The following is a 25,365-nucleotide window of genomic DNA, read 5'->3' as shown; positions in this document are numbered from 1 at the left end:
TGTGATCATTTTAAGTTGGGAAGAAAGAGTGAAGTGGTGAATGGTAAGAGTCCCTACCCCCCTCCATGTGACATGCTACTCTGTAATCAACCTCTACAGGTGAGGTGGAGTGGTAACTATAGTGCACTTAGGAAATCACTCACTAAAATCTTTAGGATCTTCTGTTACAACCCTGCAATAATGATGCAGTTTCAGTTTGACACAAGAAAATGAGGCTCATACAAAAGGCAGCACACACACCAGAACCCGTGCATGTTTAAAATCGCCTTGCCAATTTGTTTTTGTTTTGAACTAGATTCATTTCTTATACTTTATTTATTGTAGTATATAATCATGCACCAATAGGATCAATACACTTATTGCAAGTCACTTTGGACCAAAGCATCTTCCAAATAAGTGCACTGTAATTGTAGTCTTCGGGGTGGGTGTACTTAATGACACAAATTAAAATAATAAAATAGATAAATGTAAAATAAGAATAAATAAAAACCACCACACACCCAGATTTTTTGAAGTCCAGGAAGCTAGCACAAAGGTTCTATTAAAATCGAGGAAAGAGCAGCTTGGAACTCAAGGACAACACAGACAATGTTGAATATTCAGTACAAAATATTGCAAAATGTTGTCAAATAGGCCAGATTCGATAACATTATATAAAAGAATAAAAGCTAGCTGAAAATAATTAAACTAAATCAAATCTAGGGGTATGAATACTGAAGTAAGATAAGATATCCTCAGGGAAATCTTTCTTGGGCTCAGTGTTGCTGCATCACAAAACATTTATCTCTCAAACATACTTACTTACATACCTTACATCATTCATGCACACAAAAAAGTAAGAGTAATTAAAAAAAAAAGATAAATAAGATATTGCCCACTAATTACTAAAAGTCCTCAGAAGCAGAGGGAGTCTTAAAAGTACACATAAAACAGGAGTGGGATACTAAAAATGTCCAACAGCACCAGTCTCTTTCATCCTCCCTTGGCCGGGTTCTCTGCCACTGGCCCTCCAATCCTCGCTTTTCATCTCTCTGTGGGTCCATCAGGCCATGGAGGATGCCTAGGGGAAAACAAAAAAACACCAGCCAGAGTGCAGCCAGGAACGCCCTACAACCCAGCCCAGCCTCTCCCAGCAGAGTGTTCTTCAAAACAGAGGCGGCTACCAGGCAGAGCTAAGCCTAACATCTCTGTCGTCACACTTATGAAACATTCAACTCTTGGCTGGCTGTCTTCTGTATGGATTAGACAGTTCTTGTGGACTCCTGTTGCTGTTCCCCCACTTCTATTACCACTTCTATTACCATTACTATTATTATCTCTGTCCATGCTGCTCCTCACTCTCATCTGTCCCACTTTGTTTTCTGGCAGGTTTCAGTTTGTGGAACCTGGGAAGCACTGCCTGGCGTGTGGCGTCTGTATAGTACTGCTCAGCCCTCTCTTTGGCTGCATGGATTCACCACTGTGCACCCTTAGGAACACACACAAAGCTATCAGTCATCAAACACACCTGATCCTCACCTGAACTGCAGGACAGAGTGTAGTGCTTGCGCCCCAGCTCATTCGTTCCCTCTTGATGTGGTGTTACATCTCTGCCATCGCCGTCATCCTGTTCCTACATGTTGTGCCAGGGGACAACAGGTCAGCCTCCCCAGCTGCTCAAAAGGCCTGTTAACCATTCAGGGATCAGTGCCTAAAGGTTTAATCAAAAAGTGCACAGGTGCATACAATCTGTAATCACAGGCGAGCACAGGGCAGATCAACACGACAATTCATGCAAAGAAAATGTAAGGCAAACCAATATACAAAGCAAATCAAACTACAAACAAGCACAAAATATAACTCTAATTATACAAACCAACAAAATCAACCCAAAACATATACATAAACAACATTCAGCTTCATACATGTCTGCCTTGTGAAAAAATGTATTTAATATTTTGTATGGCTAAATTAAAGCCTTAATGATAGCCTAAATTAAATTTCTATTTTTAGAAAGATGTTTCTCAGTGGTTGGTGAAAACCTTTGGGAACCACAAAGATGGTCTGATGAATCCAATTTATGTGCAACCCTTAAGACCCTCTGTGGTCTGGTCTAGCTTTACTCATAACCAGCAGTTCTTTATTGAACTTCTCTAAGGGTCAATATAACTTTGATTGAAAATAATTCCAGAAAAATACACTTGCACCCTGTCAGATGTTTCTCCCTCAGCCCATTTACTCCTAGAAAGCATTTTTTCTGAGAGTACTACTAACAAAACAACAGGCATCTTTGACCAGTTGGCCTGTTGCTTGCCATTTACTCAATGTTTTAAAATTTAACTGACAGGGAGCTCTGTAAATCAGAGAGAGAACTTAAAAATCAGAAGGCAAAGAATTCAGAATAAGTAATCTTTGATCAAATTTATTGGATCTGTTCAGGCAGTTGCATAAGGTAAAGCCCTTTTGTTTCTCTCACTAGCTGGAAAATACATACATGCAGTAAATGACTCTAGATCTTATAACCATATGAACTGCGATATCAGAATCTGTAAATCAGAAACTTTGGGAGAGATCAATGTTACAAAAATGAAAAAAGGCAGATGTGATGTGACTCTAAGGCCGCGTTCAGACCGAAACTGGCAGTGCATGGAAAAAAAGCAGTCCTCCCATTGAATGGGGGGGTGGGGGACTGCATGGGGCTCAGCAAAAAAACGCAGCAGTCATCTAGCAAAAAGTTTAACAGGGCTCAATTTTTGATGCAACACAAACCACCATCATCTGGCAAGGCGCTGTGTTGGCCAATCACATAAATGCAAGCATATATTCCTGGTGGATTACTTTATAACATGAACGCCGGATTTGACTGTTTACCTTGCAATCATCGCGACAAAAGATTGAACAACATTTGCCACCATGATAACGTTCCAGAATTGTAAAATCCTGTCTGTGAGAATCACAAACCACTTTGCAGAGTTTTGGCTTTTGATAATTTACAATTAATCTATAACTCCAACTCAACTTCCTGGATCATATTTCATTGTCTAACCGGTACCTCAAAGAATACACCTCCACCACTGCAGCTCTTGTATTATTTTCACACACTGCTGGTTTTGCTCTGAATGCAACCTATGACTTATATATGATAATAAAATTCTTAACTGTGCTCAATAGTGATGCCAAGGACTAATTTTCAGTTGAACATTGTTCCAAAACCAAAAGCTTTAAGGAGCTTTTACAGGTGGACAGACCAGCACGTCATCTGTGTAACTGAAAATTGAGGTCATATTTTTTAAATGTCACCAAGGAGCAGTATGTACACAGAAAAGAAGCAGTCCAAGTCCAGATCCCTGTGGAACACCACATTTAACTCTAGAATAGAAAATTATTGCACACATCATGCTGAAACAGAAGAAGTACCCACCCCTCAGGAGCAACAAGAAGATTTCAAGAAGATCTGAGGGGACAGTGTCAAATGCAGACCAGATGTTGGATGACAAGCCATAGCAATTATAAAATCATTTACTGCCCTGGTGAGTGCAATTTCAGTAGAGTGTTTACATCTGAACTCAGACAGAAAATCAAAAAGATTGGACAGATGGGCTGTGAGCTGAAGCTGGCAACCACTTTTTCTAACATTTTGACATGAATGGATGATTAGAAATTGGTCTGTAATTGGTTACTGTAGGCAGATTGAGGTTTGGACTTTGCAAAACAGACTACAACTGTTTTGTGAGCTGTGATTTGTTGATGGTGTTGAGAAGTGGACTTCCCAGTAGAGGGAACAATCTTATATAGCTGGAATGGGGTTTGAAATACATTGTTTGAATCCTCCAATGTGAGCAAAACTATCTACAGCATCAGCAGTAAATGCTAATTGGTTAAAAAATATATATATATAACTTTGATACCTTTGAACAGACATCACATGTAGTATTTTCCCATGAGCTGCTGCTAATAACATCTCTCACACATGTGCAGGTGTTTCTGGTCCCCTTGCTGAGTTTGAAGTTTGTCACCTGCAATGACTTCTTACTGGTCCAATTTGGATGGACAGTTATTGTGTAAAATTCTGGCTCAGTATGTGTAACTAGCATAAGTCCCCCACTAAATGAGATACTGACTGATCCCTCAACATTTTAGACTGGCCTGCCTTTTCTAAAGTAAATGCCCTGATGTACTGCATAGAGAGAAGAAAGACAGTGCCTGACAATTATAAAATGTCTCACACTGTCAAACAGTGAGATAATGATGATACCCTGTAATAGCGTCATCATAAAGCATGTCTCTAAAGACGTTTCCTCTAACAAAAAAATAAACAAATCCTCAAAAGCTATTTATTAGACTGTATGTTGTCTCCTGTAGTGGTGGCATGGCAAACAAAGAGATCAAATGATGGTTAATGGCTCCATATCACAGTCAATGTAGGACGCTAAATGAAGATATCCAACCCCCTTGTATGTTTAAAGAGCATTAAAGTATACAAGGATCGTTTGTTTTGTTTTTTTTATGGCAAGACTAGTCCACATTAATAATACATTTGTAAGACAAAGTCACTCATTTCTATAGAAAACCAGCGAACAAATAATTATTTGAATAAAATAAAAGCAGCCCCCTTGCCCCCCTTTTTTTGACTCAAGCTTGAAGAGTGGTGGGTAACACTTTATAATAACAATCAGTAGTAAGTCATTAAAAGACATTAGTGAATGATAAACTAGTCTAATCATGAACAAAACATTGAAATACCTTTATAAATAATTAATTAATGCTGTGTTAACATATAACATTTATAGATGACTAACAAATATGTTGTTAGTCATCTATAAATGCTTATAATTATTATTCATGAACAAATCATTAGTAGGCTAGATGATTAATTAATGATTTGTTGATGTATTATAAATCGCTTGTTAGCCATGACACAGGATAAATGCATGTGTATATTTTTTACACTACCAGTTTTCTGCAGATTGTAAAAAAAAATGTGATGATTGCAATTAGCATGTTAGCACTTTAGCATGCTAGCCTGCATTAGCATGTCAGTAGACGAAAGATATGTCTGTAATTTTGGTTAGTGCAGTTATACCTGATTGAGGATTTATTGCAATACACAGAAGATAAATGCATATGTGCGTATTTTTAATACTCTACCAATTTTATGCAGTTTGTAAAAGTTGTGATGCTAATCACACTTAGCACATTAGCATTATAGTGACAGTGGCATAGCTCTCAACATGGCATCACCCCACATTATTGTGAATTGATGTGTGCTAGTATTGTTAAGTTAGCTAAGAGCAAACTAATGTTAAATCTGCATCAGTATGATGAAACAGTAACTTACATGAGATTTGGGTTGATTAAAGTGACAGACTGTGTGTTCAGACTACCAGCGACAAAGCAGCAGGCTACAGGTCATTTTCAATGGAAGCCAGTGGAGGCGACATGAAGCTACAAACTGACATCTGACACTTGTCGCTGTGTGACGCACTACAAATAAAAGTTGAATTGGCCTCAACTTTTTTCAGTGCTCCATTAACATGGTGAAGCGTCAACCAATCATATTTTTTTGTTTCGCCTTTTCCACTTCCTGTTCCATTCCATCTAAGAAATGGAAGAAAAACTGATTTTTGCCATTAGCCAGTTCCCTGTTCTATTTAACCCTACGCTTTTCATGTACTGTGACACTAACAAAAAAATGCAGCTTGGCAGAGGCTGGCAGTTGTACATTTTTAAACACGCAATGGCTAGCTGTGGTAATGTGTTATTTAATAATACTAAATCATGTTTACTTGCTATTAAAGATATTCATAACGGCAACTTGGCAGGCAACAATGTAGCTGGCCACACTTGGCCATTTTGTAGCTTTGCTGGCAGTGTGAACACCCCTTGAGGAGAGGGACGTTTGTACTCTTTAGGACCAGGAAACTACCAGGACCCTGTGAGGCATAGCTACATTTCTCCCACCTGCTGCAGCTTCAGCCTGAACAGCCAGAGCACCATGTTGGTCTCCTGCAGTGTCCAGCCTGAAATCCACCCACAGCCTGTGGACATATTTCCCCATCTGGTCTTCATCTGTCTCCTGCCCATGCTTCAGGTAAAATATATTAGACTCCTGAGTACAAACTAATATTGCCCATGCACTTTATTTTGGTAGCTTACACCAGTAGCTGAAGCAAATATACAACAAATAAAAACTCTGGTAGCTGAGATTAGACAGACTGGCACTGTCTGTCTGTGTGTGTGTGTGTAAGGCTCTTTTACAGGATATATTGAGTAAAAATGCCAATCCACACTCTGGATGTTGTTTGTTGTGTTTATTTTTACAAATAAAGCTTTATCCCTTTTGCTCCAGCAAGACTTAAGGTATGAAGTATCACCTGTCTCTTGAACTGTCTATGTGTGCTTTGAGTGTTTTAGATGGAACAGCAGAGAGTCATTTGTATCACCATGGTGGGAACTTCAGTGTGGATTTGTCCTAAACACGTGGCTGGTGAATGCTGCATTCTCCTCATCCTGACTGACCGAAATATTCAGAAATATCCTCCCAAACTTTTCAAACTTCTCAAGTCTTTTAAATACTCTTCACGAGACTCAAACCATTGAGGCTAAAACCAGCCGACAAGTACATTATCCTGACTCATATAATCAAACACGGCTGTTGGCCTGACACCTTTTTTATGTACTCCAGTATGTGTGGCACTGTGTGGAGCTTTTTGAAGTTCCTAGTTTAATGGACTTTGTTTATAAATGAGACATTTAACAGCGCTTTAAAATTGTCTTTTTGTCGTTTTGGAAGCTGATTAGTGGCAACTAAACACACTGCAGAGTCAAATTGTGATTTTTGTGGAGGGAACATCAGGTCTGTTCATCCAAATGTCAGAAATTGTTGACCTCTGTTTTAATCTCTATTAACAGATATCTGTATATGAATGCAGAATCTGTAGGCAATGGGACAAGATTTTGGTACAGTAAGTATTCTAGTTTGCATTTGTTGTCTGTAGCCCGAGTAGTACTGATCAGTCACATTTGAGCAGGCTTTGGTTGCAAGCGGTTAAACAGTCAGTTTTACTTAATTTAATCAAGTCTTATATAATTCCTATGTTGACTTTAATAAAGTTGGCTGAACTAATTCAATTAATTAACTAATTCATTCTCTATTATTCACTTAGGCTTTACTCGGCTTACTTGTTTACACTTTAGATTAGGGGGATGCAAAAAAGGTTTGTAAAAGCCTTGTGTACATGCATAAGCCTTTTAACAGGTAAGAGTAATCTGAAAGTGATAAATTAGACATTTACGTGCAATGAACTATTTATACTTTAGATTAGGGAGATGCAAAAGCACTTGTAAATGACTTGATTTAGTCATACATCTACACATCATTTATAACTGATGAGGATGATGAAAGTAGTTGGGGATGGTATAGAAAAGCCCTGTGTCACATACATACAATTTAATGGCGCAGAGCAAAAATAAATGTCAGTTCAAGCAAGTAAAGAAATAAACAAAGAAGTGTATGTAAATATGTATAACTAAGTATAAGCAGTAAGTAGTAAAAGTAAGAAAATAATAATAGTAATAAAAGTAAGCATAAGTAAGTATAAATGAGTATAGCAGTGGTAAGGCGGCTTCTCACTACAAAGTCAGCCATCGGTTTGTCCGACCTGCGGTGAGATGTCGCTGTTGGGTAGATTTGGTTTATCTAAGACGCTAACAAAGCAGCACAGTACATAAAATATATATCTAAAATATATCTTTAAACGTTACAGTTATGGCTGAAAATGACACATATCTCCGCAATTCAAATCAACTGTTGTTCACACGCATGGTGATTTGGTCTATAGCACTAATACATAGGGTCCCCAGCCCCTGTTCACCTGCATGAGGAGCTATACTGGCAGGTCACAACGTGCATAGGTTCACATTACCCCACTCCCACAGACCCACAAACACTGCCACTTGTGTTCCACGAAGCACCTGGCCAGTACTGGAAACATGGAAGGGGCGGCTATAGCTCAGAGGTAGAGCAGGTCATCCACTAATCAGAAGATCAGCAGTTCAGTCTTCAGTGCCTTCAGTCCGCATGTCGAAGTGTCCTTGGGCAAGATCCTGAACCCCAAATTGCTCCCAAAGGCTGTGCCATCGGTGTGTGAGTGTGTGTGTGAATAAGCATTAGATGATGATGAGCAGGTTGGCACTTTGCATGGCAGCCTCTGCAATCGGTGTATGAAGGTATGTGTGAATGGGTGAATGTTGGCGTATAGTGTAATGTGCTTTGAGTGGTCCGAAGACTAGAAAGGCGCAATATAAATGCAGCCCATCCATTTACCATTTATGGGAAAGTGATTCATAATATATCAACAAATCATTAATTAATCATCAGCTAATGATTTGTTCATGAAAATATAATTTATAGATGACCTACGACATATTTATTATATGTTAACATAACATTAATTAATCATTTGCAATATATTTATTATTAACTAATGTCTTATAAATTACTTACTACTGATTGATATTATAAAGTGTTACCATGTGGGGAAATACTTTTCTTTGATTCTCTTCTTTTGTCATTTGCTAAGAAATAGGTTATTATACAACGGCAATCAAACTCACAAGTGATCAAATTCTGCTTGTAATGACATGCTGTAACTTCTCCGTGGATGAAGTAACTATGACAAAAATCCTTCTTTCTCCTACATTATTTATCTGCTCGTCTACCAGCAAAACCTGCAGAATTGATCTATGGATAGTGAAAAGTCATAGGTTGGACTCCCGCATTTTGTGAGTCAAAAGTTTGGGCACACTCTCTCATTCAAGTGAATGGAAGGTGTGTCCAAACTTTTGACTGGTACTGTACAGTAAACTCCACACTCACTGAAGCTTCCAGGATGATGTGACATAGAAGTCTCATAGATATCTGGAGTGTAAAAATTGTATGCAAACATACAAATGCAATTGATCATAACTGTTCTTAAATTCCTGTATAATGTCATGTATGTTGTTGCAAAGCTGCTAAAAACGATGAACTTTTTGGAACTCCAATTTTTAAGAGTGAATGTTCATCCAACATTACAGCCTTTGTTTTGCTAAGAGTGACTGACCCCATCCTATCACACATTCACATCCCATCGAAAAGGCACACTGTGGCCGGTAGCCATTAGTGTCTCCGTTTGTAGCTGCTTCTGAGGCTCAAGCTGTTGCTTTGTAGAGATGTCCCACCCTTTGAAGCCCTCTCACTCTGGCAGTGTTTGGACCAATGATGGTGACTTGGCTGTGAGGCCAGCCTAGTTAAGCTTGTGGAAAAAGGTTCATCCCAGTTCAACTGAGTGACCACAGTTACCTTCAGTGCCTTTGTAGTTCTGCAAAAGTGATTGGTATGTATTAAAGAGGGAATTTCTGCAGTTTTAACATGCAAAAAAACATGAAAATATTAAAGTTTGATTTTTTTTTTAAAAAAAGAACAACTCTCTCCGGGAAAGTATTTTAAAACTAGGAAGTAATACTTTCCACAAATCTAAAACGAAAATTAATCTTAGCATAAATTCAGTTATTTTTAAGTCATGCAATAGACTGGAAAAGTTAATGAATTAATTTCAAGCTTCATGCAAAATTCACAAGTGCAGCAAATAAATCTTTACTGTGGGTTTTTTTTATCTGCACAAAAGAGCTACCAAAGCTGTTATGATTAGATGTGTGGCATTTAGCATGTGTGGGAAGGCCTGAAGTATTTGGGCAGTAAAAAGCATCGGCTCATCAGTTGGAGAGCTGAGGGAAGCAGCAGGTGTGTGCCTGTTGCTAAGCAGCAACAGAGGATTTCAAAGGCAAAGCTGAAAACTAGACCCAAATAACATTTGAAAATAACACTAAAAGAATGATCACTTTTGTGTGACATTTCAAAAGAGGGGGACGTAGATGCAAAGAGAAGCAACCGATGCAAAGTAGTTAAAACAGAGCGACTGACGCTCAGGTGTGGAGGTCATTAATTGTGGGATTGTATTAAAGTGGGAATAGTAGGAGTTATAGGCGTTGCTGTCACTAAAATATTGAAATACTATGGATTGACCCTTTTAAACACTAACTCTGTCCCAGCAAAATATTTTAAAAGTAGTATCACACTGGAAACAAAATTTAAAACAAAAATGTACCTCTGAAATAGTGCTGGCATGAAATGAACAAACAAATCGAAAGTGGCGATTAATTAGTGGGTTCGATATGTATCAGGTCTATACTGGTATGTACTGCCTCAGGGAAGTATTCATATACTCGCACTCTGAAGTCTGACACTAACAACACTAACAAAAGCCCTAAACCTTAAACTGGTATACTAGACTCAACTCGCCAATACTGATACCAGCTCTCGTACAGACTCGTGCCCTCGATATGCTGGTCTACTGTCTGTATGTGGAAGGATACCAAACACCACCTGAGGCGCGAGGGCTCGCCCGAGATTTGTTTATGTACCAGATTCAGACATACTTCGTTGGCCTGTTAACCTGTAGACAGTAGACTCAGTGCTTGTTATATTGTTGTGGATACCTCACTGCTCACAGACTTTGGAGATACTCTCTGCTGCAGTTTGGTTGATATGTTGGTTAGACTACTTGAGTGCCTGTTAATAATTATTTTGCATTTTGATTCAAATGCCTATTTTCTCCAGATCATTACTTATTTTGTCATGATACAAATGCAAGTCAGTATTTTTCTTTATTTACTATAAAATTCATACATATGTAGCATCAACACAATTATCCCTCGTAGTAAATAAAAAAAACAAATTGATTTATTAAAATATCAGCTGCAACACCAAATACTGGAAAACTCAAATTACTCAATACATTCAAGTCCAGATAAGAGTGTACTGAGACAGTTCAAACACTCAAACTTCCCAGCACTGAATTTGTCACTTTAAATAAAAACATCTGCCTGTTGAATGTAATTCGTAATAAAATGAAAATAAACATTTAAACCCCATACACTCTCAGCATAGATTTAAATACATGTTGTTCTCTCTGTTAATTATCATTAACATGTCTGAGCTATCAAAATCAGGTAGATTATCCTTATATTATGCAGCGTAAATTGTGAGGATAATATTGTTGCATTATAGTAAACATTTTGGATGAGACAAAACAGAGTAATACATGTGATTTAGAGATATTTTTTAATAGATTTAATTTTTTTTTTAAAATTATAACATGTCTTGCTGAATTATATTTTCTTGTTTTTGTCCTTTGTCCTAAAAGATCGATGTGGGGATCATTTCTTCAGAGCTACTTTTGCTTTACATTGCAATATGTTTTACATTGCCTCGCAATACTTTTTCCGTCTCCCCTGATCCACTGGAACAATTCTAGTGTTGGACCGCAACACACTAACACATTGCATAGTTTAGAGCAGGGCTATTCAATTACTAATTCAATCGGGCCAGATTTTAAGACCTGGAAATGTAGATGGGCCAGACATTTGCAGCAGCCTATTTAAAAACCTTTTTTTTTTTTTTAGCTCTTGGTAGTGAACAAACGCATGGAGCTATTTCCCTATCTTTATTCAAGAGCGTGGTAAATCAATTTGAGAGCATAATTTATTGATTTCAAATTTTCAAATTTTGTCCCTCAAAACCCTGCCCTCGCACTCTAGCCTCTGCTTGCACTTAGATTTGCTCTGTTTCTGCTCAAATTGTGTGCTTAAACTCAAATATAATGTTGCACAGATTTCCTGCGTTCAAGCTTCAGCTCTTCTCTCTCACTCAGGCTGCTTCTGCGCGCTCGTGAAACTTCTGCTCTCAGATTTCTCCTCTGCTCTTGGATTTTTTGTGCAACAACCCTGTCAAAATCCCCCAACCAATAGAAGGCCAGGTTTAGTATTGACCAATAAAATGATCCCCGCCTTCTTGCGAGCTTGTTCGTTTTACTTCTTAGAGCGTCCCGTACAGGCAGGTACTCTTGAACTGGGTTCATCCACTCCCGCCCTCCAGAGCTTTATAAAATGTACTTCCCTTGCTTTATTTATGACTTTTGGAATAAAAGGACGGTTCATTTATACACCAGCACCCATGATTTTTACTATAGTAGCTGCATACAGTATTATAGTAGCCGCGTGGCACAGTGCCCGCCTGTTGGTGTGCTGAAGGAGAAAACGATGTCACCAAAGTAAAAAAAAATGTTTTATTTCTGTGTATGGTCCTTTCAATAATGTTGTCAGACACTTATAATAACTATCTGAGCCTGCATGATTGAGTCGGGCAGGTGTATGTGGTTTGTCCAACTGGTGTTGCCATACCTAGCTATCCAAGATGGCGGACCCACTCACACATACGCGACTCACATCCTCGGTTGACTCAGATCTTGTAGTGACAGGCGAAATATGTTTCTCATTTTGTTTCCTGACTGCTTATAGATTTCAGAACACAGCCACAGTGCTGTAACTATTTAAGCTACACAATTACATTACTATTAACAAATAATGTTTATAAAATAATACTATAATTAAAATATTAAAATTGCTATTAAAATAGCCTATTTACAGTTTTTTGATTGCTTAGGCACTATCTTTGTAACTATAGGCTATTTCTGCAAAACTCTACACACTAACCACAAAACTTCAAACCAGCAAAACATTATACATCTCTTTGAAAAGCAAACAATTTTTGCAAAACTCAAAAAAAAGTGTTTTTGCATCAATACAGTACATATAAACCATCATTTGAATAAGCATTTGAGGCACCAACTACACACTGATGATATAAATGAAAAACACTTTTGGCTTTTGCTTTTTCTGTGTGCAGGGCATAGCAGTTTGCAATAAAGTTTTGTCATATATGTAGTAAACACACACACACACACACACACAGGTATCCAAATGTGTAAAGTATGGATGTGTATTCCGAACATAACACACTATCAAATAAGGGGGAAAAGTTGTTGTTTTTTTTCCTCAAAATGTTCTAACACTCCTCAAACAACAAAAGTTAAGTAGAAGAAAACCAACATTTGTGTTGGAAAAAAGAACAGAAAAAAATTGGAAAAGAAAAAAAACTCGTCTTCTTTGTGGGTCTGGCCATAAGACTTCATCCACATCACATGTTGTCTTGAGCTAGGCAGCATGGAAAGTATCGCCTGGAGTGCTGTATCCAGGCCTGGCATGACTCTCTGTCCAATATTGGCCTCCATTGTTGTCCAAACCAAATGTTTACCTCTGGCCTATTTATAGTCAATAATATAATATATAATATAACTCATTATCTAAAAGTGTTCTCACATGTGTCAATGTGGAAAGGCAATTGTCAAAGTAGTGTAGCAACGTAGAGACCAGTGTTAACAGTGTTGCTAAAGGTGTGTTATGAAATTACAAACTGAGTGTAAAGCAGAGAATGTTCATTCAATTTGGCACACTTGGTAAATGCATTGGCTACAAGTGTTAATGGTTTCAGAGATAGTGCTTCAAGAATCACTGTTAGTGTTTAAACATTCAGAAAAAACTGTAATTCAAGCTCGCTGGGCCCCTCAGAGGTTGCTTCTGGGCTGTATGTGGCCCGCAGGCCACCAACTGCATAGGCCGGGTTTAGAGTAACGCTCTGCAGATAGTACAGAAAGGGGAGCTGATGTGACACATTATGCATTTATTGCTCATTACTCCTTTCAAAAGGCCAACCTCCGACATACAGCCAATGGCTGTGACCACAGCTGTGGTTCCTTGCTGGCTGTGGATTGAGCAGTGGTTACAAATATGGCATTGGACATAGTTATTAGGGCTACAGCTGCAGTTGTGGTTGTATGTACATGGCTAAGGTAGCTGTACTGTATACTGTGTACCCCTTACTGTGTACGTAATGTGCACGCCTTACTGCTCATATTAACATTAGAGAAAGTGTCATAAAGCCAGACAGTATTTGAACCAAGTGCTTCTATCAGATGTGACAACCACAGGAGTTCATGTATAGCTTCATCCAATCAGCCACGCAGCCATGTCACTTGACATGACACATACAGCCTGTGCATGTAGTTACACCATTCAAAACTATTGTGTCACAGCCTCAGTCATCATAACAATCAATGCCACAGCCATAATAACAGCAACTGTCAAAACTATAGCCAGTCCAGAATCACACAGTAAATTGCATGTAGTTTTGAGTAAAGTGCAATGGATAAAACAGCCGTCATACAGGTAAGGATGTGCCTACCTGAAACATAAAACATAATACTACATCATAAAACAACTACACACACAACACATAAAACAAGGGAACGCAAAAGTACTTTCGGAAAAAAAATCCCACTGTCACCTTTCAGGGGCTCCATCGGTTTGTTGGTAACACTTTTTTTGTTTATTTAGATCCCTATGAGCTACTGTATTGTAATAGTGGTTGTATTAGCTGTGTGTTTGCTGAGAAGCTGTCCAGCCTGCAGCTGAGGGCTTTGAAAATCTCTACAGTAACATGAGTGAATATATTTTGGATGCACCCAATCCTTATGATGACAAAAAATTGTAAAAAGAGACACAGGGTGTAAATAACTTAAATGATCCTTTAGGTGATGTAACCATCAGGAAATAATACAGGGGAAAATATATACTTAACAGACAAACATTTGCACCCAGTGCAGCCTTTCAGTGAATTACTGGAATATCAGCTTGAACTCAGGGGCATAACAGTTTGATTGACATCTCTGTGCAAGCTGGAGAAGTTGCTCTGGGGTCTCATTTCCAAGATAAAGTGTAGCCTCTACGAGTCTTGTTAGTTCATCCTAACGACACATTAGCATATTATCATTTTCAAACAAGTCACAGTGATCCCTTCCGGTTACAACATGTATAGTGATGAAATCTGACTGCAATTATAATTAATAACTAGTTCTTAGGGTATTTTTTTAACTGTCATCCTCATAAATAGTAAGTAATAATTTTCTGCTGTTTAGCATGTGGTTAATATAGTTGATTGATTCTCTATAAATATATTTCATGAATTCAGTTTTGTTTTGCATTTCAGGCGATCTTTGATGTAATGTTTCTTTAAACTAGCATTGTGAGAGCACCAGTCCAGCATCCCTAGGAACTACATTAACATTGGACGAATCTGCAATATACAATTCATGTCAAACTTTCAGTGTCAGTGGATGTTGTGGACGAAGCCTGTTAATCAGCATAAATTGGGCAAGGTGTTTTGTCATTAGTCAGGGACATATTCATACTGCTGGTGTGATTTGTATTCAACATAGAAGTTGTGGTAGCAGTTGCTTGGAGCACTTTGCATTTTTCAGGCATTTTATAAGAGGTTTTTTTCTGCAAGTTGACTTACAGCAACATCTACAACTGTGTCTGTCTCATCCACACTTATTGCCATTTTCTGGCTATTTTTCTTTTACTATTTGTCATGGATATAGCCGGGTAGCTAGCAAGCTATGCATGTCGACATTCTTACTCCCACCCAAAAAACTCTGATTGACTGACTGTTTTTCCAACCAGTGGAAACAGCCTTTTTCACAGCAGACATTTTGACATGTCACAGTAGAAAAAGCACAGGTGTCAGTAATAAAATGAAAGCTGGCTAAATAACTTTAAGTTTCAGGGTCCTGCATGCTGATGGAAATATGACATTTCTGTTTGTTTCATGTATTTCAACTTTACAGTCTCCTCATCACTTCACACAGATTTGATGTTTTCATCTTCACCTATTTCTTGTCTCTTCAGCGGAGCAGAAACGTAACATATGTCCATACTCATGTCATGATTTATTTATTCACTAAATCTGTTTACAGCATTTTTTTTTTTATCAGAACACCAAGTTTTCCACCTCAGCCAAGCATAAAAACTTTTTTGTGACATTTCAAGATTTTTTCTAGCTTTCACCATTTCCACTCAGTGGTTTTTGCTTTTGTTTTTTGGGGGTTTTTTTGCACAATTTGAAAATGCAAAACAGTTAAACACTAACGTCCAAGACACACAAAGGACCCCAATGGAAATAAGCTCTTGAGCTTTATTGTGTTTTATCCTTTTGACAACTACTGTACAAAGATATGATGCCTCCTGGTTGAGGCTGTGAATATATTATTTTTTTATATATGTTGTGTATCTTTTATATTCTCACTAAATAATTTCAATCAGTTAATCAATCAAAGAATAAAAACAGGTGGACTGAAATGAACTGTGTAACAAGTCAAAATGTCTGCTGTGAAAAAGGCTTATGGTTATGGACCTATTAGTATCGTTGAGCAAATGGGAGATGTAGGCAGTGATTATGTAACATTAAGCATACCCCAGTATTAGTCAAATGTTTTAGATGCCTAACCTATTTAACCATACCATAATTGCCATGTGGAGGTGTTAAAACACAAATCTAATTAAATCAAATTGCTATAGGAACAGTATTAATTGTAATAGTAATAACTATGTACAAACACTCCCCTGCTCATTCAAATTGCACCACAATTAACTCAGATGCCTCTACTGCAGTATGGACACACTGCACTGAAAACATTCAAATACAAACACACACACACACACACACACACACACAGGCCAGCAGCAATACATATAGTCCAACTGAACAATAGATGACTATCAGTGCCACATCCCACAATCCTTTTCTTCCCGCTGTGGTCCTCCTCTCTCCAACACATACTGCTCAACTCAAAGGAATATTGCTTTTCTGATATCTCACAAAGTTTGACCTTACTCACAAACACACCTACTCAAACACTCCAAAACAGAAATGGGGCGCACACACACACACACACTCACCCAGATGAATACAGATATCTCCCTGTCATGTCAGATATATTAAATGTCCTCAGTGAGCTCCTAGTCTAAATCAAAAATACATTATTAGTTTCATTTTGTCATTGATCATAATAGACCCAAATAAGAGATCAATATATGATGGTTAGTTAATAAATGACTGGAGCAATAAAAATTGGCTGATGGGTATGATCATGATTATGTAATTTCCTTGCTCAACAAGAATCATTTTTATGAGACTGACTCATTCCCCGATCAAACAAAAAGCTGGAATGAAACTCAAACTGCTGAAAATGAAAGTATTTAAGCTGATGTAGCAACTACAAATATGAAGAGATCTTTATTGCTGTTGCTCTATAGTGGAAAGTCAGATAAAGGGGAAAGATGGACCCTTCTTCAAGTAACAACAGCTCTTACAATCATCTCTAAAGCGTAATTCTGGTTTATTGCAATTCATGTCTCGTTTTCATAGTTTTGTACGTGTTCTGTCAAGTACAATAATATTGTATCCACCAAAGCGGTTACTGAGATCAGGGAAATCACTGACATCACTATAATAAAATCTGACAGGGCCAAAAAAACAAGACAGGTTTTAAACAAGCTAACAGTTTAGCAAGATTATCTACACTTTGCCTTCATTTTCTCTTGCAATGAAGTTTGAGGTTTGTTTACAACCTGTATAATCATGATTTTTGTCCAGTTTGTCTTTGTGAGGCAGATTTAAATAGTGGTAATCATTTGATGTATTTGTTGTATATATTATGCATGTTACAAATGGTGCTGTTAAAATAAGTGCTCAGTGTTTTTTACTACACCTGTTTCAAAAACCCTCATGCTGTGTCTATTTTAAACATAGCTCCTTGCTGTGTGAAATGAGACAGTTGACTTTGTTTAACAGTTAGTTTATGTTGTTGTACTTTCGTCTTTGGTAGGATAAATAGTTATGTTGATTTCTTTGTTTCTTTGTCTCTTTAATGTGTTGATCAGAGAAGCCTTTAGGGGACAGTGTTGTTTGTTCTTTAATTCATTGTGATAGCAATGTCACTTTGCGATGCTGCTTTGGTCCACACCTGTGTGCTGTCATTCTGGTATATATGGTCGTGAAGAAATACTATTCCTGGACTAGTTGAACTCTTGTACTTCTGATTATATTGTTTGATTACATTGTTTCAAAACCTGACAATGTTCTCTTTGTGTGTTTATTGAGTGATCAAGCAGTTCTCCACTACATCTTCTCTGCTGCCATGCCTCTACTTTCCTAGATCTCGACAATTAATTCGGCGAGTACAATATATTAACCAATAGCCAAAAACTACAAAAATTCAACCCTATTTTTAATTTGTTTTCCTTCAATATCTGTTTGTAGCAACTAAAGCATGAGTAACGTAGTTAGTTTGGTTATTTTTAGACACTCACAGCTCTTTAAGGTCTTGGTTAAGTCAAATTACGTCAAACATAACCTGAAGTACTAGACAGAGCGAATTAATTTATTAACTGAAACCACAGTGTTTCCCTAATGGTAACCAAGGTCCCTCTGTTGCCTAAACCTAACCACACATTGAGAACCCTGGTTTCTGGTGTCAACGTTTGGGCTTTCCACGACAACCATTCACCCCCACTGCCTCCTTACGATTTTCAAGTGGTACAAAGACACAATCAAATCATTTGAAACTTTGCCACCGAACATAATGTAGACAGCTACATATTTCCTTCAAAATGTATTTGGCAAAACAACTAATAACTAACTGAAGATCATTTCTAGGAGATCGGGTTGGAAAATTCCCGAAGCCCCCAACGTCTCTGTCTCGTGCACACAACATAATAATGTATACACACAACAACCTGTTCACACAAGATAAAACTTGTGCACACAAGATCCATATCTGTTGGGGCTCCTTGTCATAAATTTAGACATTTTTACAGAAATGATCCTCTCATTTTCTGTCGTTACCTATCTTGTTCCAAAATGAGAGGGCGCAGAAGCACAGAACTCATAGTAACAATTGAAGCAAAACAGTATAAAAACTTCCAAATATTTAAACTGGTTTCCTCTCTGTATTATTCATTACTTGATAAAGTATAGTGTAGTGCTTCTGTCATATCTTACCTGCATTGCCTATTTATACTACAATGTCAACCAGGAGTACATTTTCATAAAGCTTATCCTCCACTATATTATACATTATGAATAAAAGAGGGTCTGCTGGATGTTAAGCAGACACAGATAAACGTGATCAGTTCCCTGAAACGACTCAGCTGTTGAGTGTATTTTAAGACTATCTAGGTTTTATGTTCACTGCCATTAAACTGAGCTCACTGTTAGTGATTTGACCTTCCGGTCTTCTGTCATGAGCTGGAAATCCAGAGTTAAAGTGACATCTGGTTGGCATTCACTGACAGCAGATGAGGAGGAGGTTTAGATGTGTGCATAAGAAAGAGATATTAAACCCCAAGAATCCAAAGTACGACTGACAGCTCCCCCACTCCTCTTGTTTCCTGTTCTTCATAGCTCATCTCTCCTCTTGTTGTTTTTCCTTTCTCACTCTGCCATCTGACAGTTAACCTCATAACAGTATAAGCTTTCCATCAAGCGGATTATGATTAAATTCAAGTCAAATGCTCTTGCATACAGTTTCACACAGTAAAACATACATATATGTTTACACAAGCAATCATACATGCAAAACACATGTATGACTCTTCAGACAAAATGGGAGCTTTGCATCAAAAGAGTGAAAACCAGGCAGTGTCTCAAGTTATCTGCTAGTTTTTGTTTTTTTTCTCATGTCAACATTTTATGAGAAATTAAAATCAAATTATGTCAGGGTTCAAGTTTTTGGAGTTTTTTGCCATTTGGTCGTTCTGAGTGAAACAACACCAGATCACATATTGTTTTGGTCTGCTAATTGGAATTCAGCAGGCTTTATATCGATTTATTGAGTACCAGCTGGTCACAGACAGGGCTGCAGTGGAGAATGAAGCCCCTTAAATCGTTTTAATTTCTTTATAATGTGTATAAAGTGTTTGGTTTTTTTATTTATAGCATAGAGCAGTCAGTATGAAAGTGACAATTTTAAAATAAACCCTTTATAAAGCACTTTTTCCATTACAGGAACCTCAAGATTACCAATCAGTGACTTTCTTTACTGGAAAACAAGGCAAGCCATAAAGCTATCATTGTAATTATAATGAAGGGACCATTTTGGAAACAGTTCCTGTATGTGTGACGCATTATGGCTATTTCGCCCCCAAATTTAATTTGCCATTTTCCATTGTGCTTCAAATTAGTGAAACATTACCCCTGTTTATTGCAAGCACTAATCTTTCAGTTTGTGTGATGAAAGATGCTTTTTTGCTTTGCTAAAGTGACAGTTGTGTCAAGTCTTCCAAAGGGAAGACTTGGCGAAGCTGGCATCCGATAAAAAACAAATAGTTCATATCAATTTGAAGCCGAGCTATACTTCAAAACTCAGGTAGAAGAAAAAGGAGCAAGTCAGAACGAGTAAAAGGATCTCTCCTTAGCCAAAAATTTTAGTCCTGTGTGCTGGAAGTCCACTGGGGAAATATATGACTTGGTTATTGACCATTTTTTTCTGCTATGAAGGAGAAAAGGTCATCCTCTTCAAATAGAGTGAGTGTGTGTATGTCTGTGTGTGTGTGGCTTTACTAGTGTGTTTGACCACACTGTTGATGTGGCTATACAGTACAGTAGGATTCAGCAGTTTATGTTATATTACAGGCAGACTTACTGAAGGTGTTTGACATTGCATGCTGTCTACACAATGGACAGGGACAATATTTCATTATTAGCAATTTACTCACCTAATAATTGTGAGTTATTTCTGTATTGCTTGTAAAATAGTTTAATCCTGCTTTACTTATAAAATGGCTTCTTTAAAGAGTGATTACTGTATATTATCTCCATTTCACCGATATATTGAACATTGTATGCAGGCTATTTTGGTATGCCATAAGGAAGAGGGTTGTGTCAGTTATGTATTTGATACATAGACTAATAAGTTTTAGCATAACCTTTTAAATGTCATGTGTGGATGAATGTTCTGTGGCTTGTTATATTCCATTTTTGATCTGTACTTGTTATCAAAGAAGTTAATATGCTTTGTGGGGAAAAAAATTAATTTGCAAGGTGTTTGTCATTCTTAAGCTCAGAGGTTGAGGGAGGTCAGTGCCGTTGGAATGGACTCAGATGACATGATATCACATTAAACGTGACTAAAGCTGTAAAGCTGCAGACGGAGGTGTTGATTCTTAGTAGCATCAGCAGTACTAGCAGTGCTTCCACATGCAGGGGGTCATTTGAGTCACTGTATTTTCTGCTGTTTTTATTCTGTTGTTTCTAATCAATACAAATGTTGGCAAAGTCACATTATTTGTACTTGAGCAGGATATATTGGTACCATTTTTCTACCTTTTCAATCTTGAAAAGGTCGATCTGATAAAATGAAAATTTGCATTGCCATTTCAGATAGTCCGCAGTCAGAAAAGGAAAAGGTACAATTTTGAAGGCATATATCTGTGGGTGATAGAAACATTTTTTCCATTTAGTTTCCCATCTGTGTGGGTGTGAACTGTGCGTGGATGCATATGCGCATGCTTGTGCATGCGTGCACATTTGTGTGTATGCGCTTGTGTGTAAATGATGACATCACTTGCATGCAAGATTTTTCACACACACCCCTATTTGGCCCGGCACAAAGGCATACACACTTCAAAGGCGTGGGGCTTGGATCAAACGCAGTGGGTGCAGGTAGGTGGTGAATGTACACAACTCTCTCCATGGCTCCGCTCCCTTCATCTATGGCTCTTTTCATGTCTATGCTTGCAGGAGCCACATTCACTACAACACTTGAATCTTAATGTGCATAAATGAGCTCAAATCAAATAGAATGGTGGTTCAAATAAATCAGATGTTGGAACCTGTGTGCAAAGCGATACTTGACCCTGTCCCTTCAGTCAGAAAATCGTTTGATTTCAAGGGACAAGCTGGACAAAGGGTGTAGAAAAAGAAGAAAAGCTGACAGTCCTCCCTACAAAACAATTCACTATTCACTGTAGGTACCACAAATCGGCTTGCTTGACATATCCTCCTCATCAATGATTATCTGAGATTTGTACTAAACCTGTTAAGAAAACATTACTTTAAAATCTTGGAAAGTAAAACTTGTAAGTGAACCAAAGCTAATGATGCGCCCAACTGTTTAGCAGGAAATTATCCACATCTGGTCCTCAGCCATTAATTTAACATTAGTTGAAGACTGATCTCAGGCAAAGTTGTAAAGTGTTTCCTAAGAACCTGCATGAAGTGGCCACTTATAAACTCCCATTTAAGTCTGTTGCTTGAAATTCATGGCTACCCAAGTCACACAGTCCTTCAACTTTATTGTTGAAGTTGTGTCCCTTTGGGACCTCAAGGTCGGAGGCGGCAGGGTGTGCGACCCCCACTCCTTTCCATCTCCTCTGTCAACTCCACCTCCTCCCTTTCCTGTCTCCTCGCTTCACCCATGGGACGCAGGGAAGGTGAAGGCAGGTCACACAACTCAAACGCATGGTCAACTCTACTGTATGTCCATTTACAAAGACCAACGATGCGTTCAAATCAAAAGCTATACTCAGGCTAAACTCAACTTTTCTACAAAGGCAGATATTTACAAGTTGAATGATGAATGAAAGCAATAATTCTGTTGAAATTGGCTAAAATGACAAGAGATGTTTTTTATGTCTTTGATTTTTTTTTGGTTGGTTCCGTGTGAATTTAATAACTCTGTTTTTCTTCACAACAGATGTGCACATGCATCTTTCAAAGTGCAATATTGTTTATAAATATGACTGTGTTGCTATTGCTTTTTTATGTGATTTTTATTGGCTTTGCTTACTTTTATTACACTTACCTGCTACACTAAAATGTATTATTGTATTTCGGAATGAGACAGTTGAAAGTTAAGAAGTTTAGGGCTGTGTCTTTATAACAGAGTAACATTAATCACTGTTAACCTGATAACATTCATAAAACCCCCGTCCCAACCCTGCAGATTCTTCCAGATTCATCTCCTCAGTTTCTGTCTGTATCTTATTAAAGGCCTAATGGGATGTGATTGATGACAAAATTCCCTGTGATTAAAAAGAGCTGTGGCAGAGATGGTTATGTTGCAGGGCGAGTGGAGAAATGTCTCCATGATGCCTTTAATGGGTTATTTTCAAATCGCCTCTGTGATTTACAGGATTGCAAATAATTTAATATGCCAGGCCAGTAACGTTGTTGTAATAAGCCATCTAAAACAATTTATTGGATGTTCTCTCACAATAATTCATGAGGGTCATGCATGTTTTATGAACAATCAATCAAACTCAAACACCAGCAGGCTGGATAATGAGGAACTATTGAGAGGAATGAGGCCTATTCAAGCTCAGAGATGGAGTAGGACAAACACTGTTCTCTACGTACTACCTTGAGCACTGCATAGTAGTCTGTGAAGGTGTGTTTTTGTCTGTGTGTGTGTGTGTGTACTTTCGTCATTGGCAGCGAGAGAGTCAGAGAGCATTTGCATGAGTCCGCTTTTCAAAAACATGCAGTACACCCATCTGTGACATTTGTCCGCTCTTTATTTATCCGGTAGGCGGAGAAGGTGGGTGTCACAATTGAATTCATCATGGATTACTGAATAATAACAAGACTGACAAGAGTCTACAGCAACGCGAGCAGCTCTGTGAGGCTGTACTGAGGCACAGCGGTGCTTTGAGCTAATGGTAAGAAGGACAAATTCAGGTTTTGACCTGGTGATAGCACTATATGTATGGAGAAGGACTCATCATGGTTTTAACAATTCATCCTGAGAGAGACATTCATGTATCAAATGTCTTGGCAATCCATAAAATAGTTCTTCAGAAATTTCACTCAAAACTACAAACATCAACCTCATGGCCTCGTGGCACTATTGGAAGAGACAGGGGATCACTACAGCCATTAAAATTCATTATCTGGACATCATGAATGGGCGTACGATGACCTGCTAACATTTGCTACAGTATTTAGTACTAAACACGAAGTACAGTGCAGGTATTTGATTATAAACAAACATGTTGGTCAAATTCAAATTTTGATCTGATGATGGCACCAGATGAAAAGTGAGGAAATCACCAAAGTCATTAGGATTCGTGATCTGGACGCCATAAACATCTGTACCAAATTTCATAGAAATCCAGCCAGTATTTATCGGGACATTTTACTAAAAATTAAAAATGTCAACCTCAAGGTGGCTCTAGAGGAAAAGTCAGAGGATCACCAAAGCCTATAGGATTCATCCTCTGGGGAACATGAATGTCTGTGCAAATATTGAAGGACAATCCATCCAGTAGTTGTTGAGATATTTCACTCTAAATTTAAAATTGCTTAAAAACATTAATAACTAACAGAAACTACAGTATTATTAATGCTGTGCCTCCAAAATGTATTGGACAGGATGTTGGATTGACATCATACTCAAATGTACATGGTTAGATATTATTTAATCATATGTTTATATATGACAACTGGAAATTATATTCTTCATCTCCTAAACTGAATTTCTTTTCCCATCATGTGCAGTGTTTCCCCTATATTCATTCTGTAGTGGCACACCACCGCTGCAAAATTATGAGCGCCGCTGCTAAAATTTCATACGACCAATAATATCAATGGGCAGAAAGAGAATTCTACTTCTCTTACATGCCATTTGTTACTCCCCAGTCTTGTTCTTAATATGGGACATGGAGTACTAATCTTTCCCAGGGGACATGCAGTCACTTGCTCTATTACCTGCCCATTATTGGGCAAGCTTCCAGATGTATGTGACTATGCTGTAGGTAGAGCTAATCCTGTAATGACACAGACAGTTAATTGATTGCAGTCTGATCTCTATCCAAGGCTCTCCCACAAGGTGGAAATGGTGGCATGTGAGAAGGAAACTTAACCTTCTCTCGCTGAATTGATTAAGCGGGGGACAGAGCAGGAAATACTCTAAGTCCATCCTGGCTCCTGAGCAGATAAGCAGCTCGGGACAATTACTGACATGAAATTTTGTCATGGACGTTGCACTTGTGCTGTCATTTTGTGTAAAGAACATGGAGTGAGGCAGAATGTTCCACTCCTCCACGCACTCCTGTCACACAACAATCAGACAGATCCTTTATGATTTCTCTGTTTTCATTTTCTGTTGTAAGTGCCAGCACATGATGCAAAGCCATGCAATGCTCTGCTTTAAAATAATAAATCCTATTCCTCATCGTTAAAGCCAAACTTGCCATAACGTACCATTTTGACGACAAAACATTTCTTTGGTTGTGTGGATCACTCAAGAGAAATTTATCTACAAGACTGGGTGGGCTCACACTAAAATGATCCAGCTGGACAGAGGGTACCTTATCAATCTAGCCAAAAATCAATTTGCAAGAGTCCTGTTAAAGGTATACTGTGCAGAATTTCCCTAAAAAACAATGTATAGACAAGAGTACTCCCTCTCAATCATCACTTATGACCCACTAGAAGTGTGTGGCGGTGTATTTACCTGCAGAGACCCTGCCTTCTGCCTGTATTTTCTTATTATTTTGCTGTGTTTGGGACGCTTCTGGGCTGCAACCTTTGGGCAGTGGATGTGT

At 38.1% G+C, this 25,365-nt stretch overlaps 1 long non-coding RNA gene across 1 annotated transcript; it reads right to left on the bottom strand.

The window, feature by feature from the left end:
- Positions 1–296: 296 nt before the first annotated feature.
- LOC122988544 lies at positions 297–5,462 on the bottom strand. Its single transcript, XR_006404831.1, has 3 exons — positions 5,318–5,462; positions 1,519–1,690; positions 297–1,060 (listed from the first exon to the last, which is right to left on the bottom strand). It is a non-coding gene; the product is annotated as an uncharacterized LOC122988544 (long non-coding RNA).
- Positions 5,463–25,365: the final 19,903 nt, after the last annotated feature.

This window comes from Thunnus albacares, chromosome 1, assembly GCF_914725855.1.
Source record: "Thunnus albacares chromosome 1, fThuAlb1.1, whole genome shotgun sequence".
Lineage (NCBI taxonomy): Eukaryota > Metazoa > Chordata > Actinopteri > Scombriformes > Scombridae > Thunnus > Thunnus albacares.
This window is presented reverse-complemented; position numbering and strand designations above follow the sequence as displayed.